The 5,319-nt window shown below is 41.1% G+C and overlaps 1 long non-coding RNA gene across 1 annotated transcript; it reads left to right on the top strand.

The window, feature by feature from the left end:
• The first annotated feature begins 956 nt into the window (after window positions 1-956).
• On the top strand, window positions 957-4,515 carry LOC117887023. Its single transcript, XR_004648103.1, has 5 exons — window positions 957-1,227; window positions 2,875-2,980; window positions 3,608-3,628; window positions 3,826-3,846; window positions 3,972-4,515. It is a non-coding gene; the product is annotated as an uncharacterized LOC117887023 (long non-coding RNA).
• The last annotated feature ends 804 nt before the right edge of the window (window positions 4,516-5,319 follow it).

The raw sequence follows: 5,319 nt of genomic DNA, 5'->3' as shown, positions 1-5,319 counted from the left end.
GAGAGTCTGTCTCTGAGTACTGAATCCAGTCCTCCTGCTATACGTTATACTCTTTCATTTTTTCCATATGCAACCATTTTTTCTTTACAATAAAAAAAAAAGGTTTTCACTTACGCAGTGTGTAGAACTTGCTGCCTGTTGTTTTCATTTTATCTTCATCACCTATGTAGGATTCAGAATCATAGAAATGTAGGGCTGGAAGAGGTCTCAAGAAGTCATCAAGTCCAGCCCCCTTATGCTGACACAGGACCAAGTAAATCTAGACTGTTCCTGACGGGTTCGTCCAGCCTGGTCTTTAAAAACCCTCCACTGACAGAGATTCCACAATCTCCCTTGGAAGCCTGTTCCAGAGTTTAACTATCCTTACAGTCAGAAAGCATTTCCTAATATCAAACCTCAATCACCCTTGCTGCAGATTACACCCATTACTCCTTGTCCTGCCTTCAGTGGACATGGAGACCCAAAAGAGATTAGAACTGAAAAGGGGATCTTTTATTCTGGTACACGTTCACAGTGACAACTAACTGAGCCTCAATCTTGAGAAACTTCTTCACATGCCCCACAACTCCCTGGAGCACCCTTAAGGCATCTCACAGTAAATAGCTACCTCACATTGGCCACCCAGAGGTAATAAGCATAACAAATATGCCTCCAACATTATAAAATCAGAAATCAAGGGGAAAATCTCTTGCATTCCTTGCCCCCTTCACATCACCGACAACACAGCTGATAACACGCTCCAACATTCTGTAAGGCTTTCACTTCCATCGCTGAGGTCCCAGTACTGCAGCACAGTTAAACAAAGGTTTAACAAGTGCTGAAGTCCCGTTGAAGACACGTTTCCATCAGCCATAAAGAAAGTGTATTCAATCGTTTTATTGAAAATGTAAACTTTGATATGCTGGGCAGTATATTTATCTCATTTAACACGGATTCATTTTAGCTTCAGGTTCTGACCTCACATCTCTGTTGAGGGTCACCAGGATGGAGGGATCCGAGTGGTGTGTCAGTCGGCCGGATGGTACCCAGAGCCCGAGGTGCTGTGGAGAAATCTCAAAGAGCAGCCTTTGTCTTCGTCAACTAAAACCAAATCTGAAGAGGAACATGGTCTCTTTGAAATAAAAAATTCTATCATTATAACAGAAAATTCAAACAAGAATTTGTCCTGTGCTATAAGGAACACCCACCTGAACCAAGAAAAAGAATCAATAACATTTTATATATCAGGTCAGTTACCACCCAAACCACACACTGTACTATCCAAAAGGAAGAAATCAGATTGTTAAATAATAACAAAAGTTAAAATATTTCTTCACAAAAAGCTACATTAAGATAAAGTTTATGTTGAGAGCAAACTTTAGGATAAAATGCATTCCAAGGATATTGTTGTTATCTCAGAAACAAGCATTTTAAACCCAGTGGATTCAGGGTTAAGGTTAAATTTAAAAGAAATCCAAACATGTTAATGCATGGAAGTGCCCTGTAGTAACATTATATATGTATATTATTGTGATTCAAACATGATGGTTAGAGTTTGTAGTCCCATATTACATTAAACGAATATTTAAGGTCACATTCAATTTTCATTCTCATACAGTCACCACAGGATAGTGGTAAGGTATATTGGGGGCCCTACTGATTGGTTGGACTTTCTGCCTCCTAGTGGACTGGTGAATCAAGGTCTAGGCTTCTTGCCCCAGTGAATATGCAGAGGGAGATGTGATATGCTGTGATCTCTTCAACACAGAGGAAATTTGTTGAATCTCTGCTCATGGCAGGTCAGAAGCAAGGCAGGGCCATGAAAATCTGCAGCCCCGGGAACAGTCATTTGAGTGTCACTCACTAAAAGGTCCACGTTTTAATATGAAGTTTGATTTCTCACCCTTCAGCAAACTTCACGGGGAAAGGGGTTGCCATAACAATAAAACCCTGCTGGCCTGATCCAAAGCCGGTTAAAGACATCAATAGGATTTGGATCAGTTCCTATGCCAGGAATTCCTGTGCTGAAGTGAAGAGTATTTGGATATTTATCTGCTCTCCCTTAATTATTGATTTCCTCTCTTAAAGCCTCAGGTTTTCTTTTACTATGAAATTCCCTGGTGTAACAAAAGTTTAAATTTTACTTATGTGTAAGGTTTCTGTTGGGAAATTTGATGATTAACTATAATTTCTCTTCCTACGTGTTTTAACTGTAATTTCATAAAAAGAAGGAAGCACGTTTCCCTGAATTGGTTCTGGGTTGGGTGATGGGGTCAGAAGCCCTGGTTATCCAACAACATTAAGAACGTGTGTAAAGGCGAGCAGAATTAAAATATAAACAAACCCATATATATATATTATATATATATAATTATTCACACACATAGCCGCGTGCTCACACACACTGATTTTTCTTTTTTTAAGTATCAGAACAATGTGTTATTCCCTAACCCCGTTCTCAGAAATCATGGAGCCATTTTGGCTAAAACTTAAAAAAAAAAAATTCAGCCTGAGGCAGACACCCAGCATGGAAATTTTCTCCCCAAATGGTAAAGTTTGGCAAAGTAATGAGCAAATGAAAAGAAGGCCCTATAATGGGAAGTGTCGAGCAACTTTAATAACAAGTGATGTGACTAGCTCCACCTAGAGAGAGAGAGGAGGGGATGAGGTGTAGGGTAGTAGTACTTTTGATAGTATTTAATACATCATTTGGTACTACCAAAAGAGTGTGAGCAGAACCTCTCTTTAAAATTGGTTTCTGCCAGCTTTTCTATTGCAGGGAGCCAATTTTTCTACACGTATTTCACACAAATCCTGATGTGATGCATTTTCCTACAATAAAAGTGTATTGTTTGTTATTACTATTTCCAAACTAATGTGGGCTTTGTGTTTCAGATTCTTTTTTCCCCAAGAGTATCTCCCTGGATGGTGGGTTGGAGTGTGACTTTGGTGATTTTGTTGGTGTTCGTCGGCCTTACTCTTTTTCTGTTCAAATTAAAAGGTAAAGCTGTAAAGGGGAAAATACAGTGTAATCAGAATGAGGTTTTCTCCTTAGAAAAGACAGTTTAGACTTTTCTACGTGAGAAAGTTATACCAGCTTAAGGTGTGAATTTAAATTGATTTTGTAAAGCCAGAGCAAGCTCCTATGTGGACACATCAGTTTAAGAAGAGCTTACTTCAGTTTAGTTTAAAACTGTTCCTATCATCTTAAGATAAGCCTAATACTAGGTTTGCACTAGTTTAACTAGATTTTCAATGGGACCTGAAGGAGTTAGGGTCTCAACTCCCATTGGAATTCAATATGCTTTGGCTCTTAACTCCCCTAGGCTCCTATGAAAATCCCTGCCTTATGGGGTTTTTGATTGCCTGTGTGCTGTTTGTGACCATCTCTGTTCTAGGACAGGTCTATGTGTGTAAATAATCAAATTACACTTAGAAGGTACCCAGCCTCTGTGTCACTGATTTCTCTTCCACTGGGAACCCAACCTGCAAGTCCCTGGAGAGCTGCAATGGCTTGGTAGACGGGCAACATTATTATTACTTGAGGACTCATAATGAAAAGATCCTTTTAAATCTGGAGTCACTGAAAAAGGCTCTAAATAATTGTATTTATGTTTTCTTTTTTTAGGGAAACATCTCAACATTATCAGTAAGTTCCATTTTTGCTCCTGGTAGAACCAATGTTATGTTATGAAATTTTTTTGAATGACTGTGACCATGTCAACTTGAAAATCATAAGCAATACAACCAATACTAATTGCATAACTTGTTATGTCGGTAATGGGTAGGAAGTCAGTACTGTACATGTATCTTGAGTGAGGCATTTTCTTTCTGTTTATTATTTAGGTAAACTTCAAACAGAGCTAGGTAAGGGCATTTTTTTGTTTTGATTTTTTTCTCACACTGATGCAACCTTTTCTATGATAATGAATCCTATTGATACTGCATTTGTCTGGCTTAATTCTCATCCCCATCTATGTGTTTGCTTCCAGAGTGGAGGAGATTCCTGGGTGATGCAGGTAATTAAAAATCATATTTAATCAATGGGGGGATCATGCTCCCTTTTGCTGTGCAAATAAACAAGGAGAAAACTATAATATTTCCCAGGTGGAAGAAGGGAGGGTGCTGAGGTTCAAAGGAGGGAGAGGAATGGACCATCCTCGTATGTCATCCTTACACATTGCTTCCATAACTCTGGAAACGTCCCTGCGCTGAGTGACTGAGCAGTTATTGTTTCTTAGGATCCCCGCCCTAGTGTCAGGTAGAGGAACAAGAGCGCTGACCAGACACACGAGTTCAAACCAAGGAGTCCCTGTGATCAGTGTTCAGCTTGTGCTTCTTTTCTCTTCTCTCCATCCACAGTGATCTCCCCTTTCTGCTCTCTCCGTCAGATCCGAGCTTCCTGCTGTTTTTAACCATCTTATCCACGTTCTCCTCCATGCATTCATTTCTATCAAACCCTCTTTCTTCTCTCTCCACCACCAACTCTCCTCTCTTGTAGAAGCCCCTTGCTCATAAATACAAATCTTTGTTAGCAATGAATGGAGACAGACAGGGGCCTTAAAATGCCATCCACAAAGCCGGCATGCTAGGTGCGGAGCCATCTAAACTAGCCAATGGGAGATGCTAACAACAGGGGTGTTTCCTAAGCTCTGCCCCTCTCTTGAAGATAAGTGCCTAAGTCTGCATTGCTGTGGGGCACCTACCTCTGCTTAGCAATCCATGAATGGGAACCTACCTCCTGAGGCATTTCTTCTAGGAATGAGTTAGGTCCCTGCTGCGCTGCACACATGTGGGTGGAGGGAGAGGTGGGGGTTCTTTTGGTGCTGCTAGGCCAGTGGGTCTCAAACTTTTGTACTGGTGACACCTTTCACATACCAAGCCTCTGAGTGCAACCCCTCCTTATAAATTAAAAATACTTTTTTATATATTTATCACCATTATAAATGCTGGAGGCAAAGTGGGGTTTGGGGTGGAGGCTGACAGCTCGTGACCCCCCCCTTGTAATAACCTTGAGACCCCTTGTGCCAGGCACTTCATAACTTTAAGCCAGTGATAGCACACTTGCCTGGGATGTGGGGGACCCAGGTTCAATGCCCCCCACCTTTGCTACAGGGGGAGAAAGGACTTGAACTGGGGTTACTCAGTTTCTAGGTGGGTGCTGCAACCACTGAGCTATGGTACAGTCTGAGGGTGGGATTCTTCAGTCTCCCCTATTGCAGTTGGTTCACTGTGAGTAGATAATGGAGTGATTGGAGATGAGGAACTCTGTTCCCATCACTCTGTCATTATTTATCCCCAGTGGAACACCTTTAACAGGAGAGGCTGAAGGATCCTGGC

This window comes from Trachemys scripta, chromosome 14 (genome assembly GCF_013100865.1).
Source record: "Trachemys scripta elegans isolate TJP31775 chromosome 14, CAS_Tse_1.0, whole genome shotgun sequence".
Classification (NCBI taxonomy): Eukaryota; Metazoa; Chordata; order Testudines; family Emydidae; genus Trachemys; species Trachemys scripta.
The sequence above is the reverse complement of the archived record's forward strand: the minus strand, read 5'-3'. Positions and strand labels throughout refer to the sequence as shown.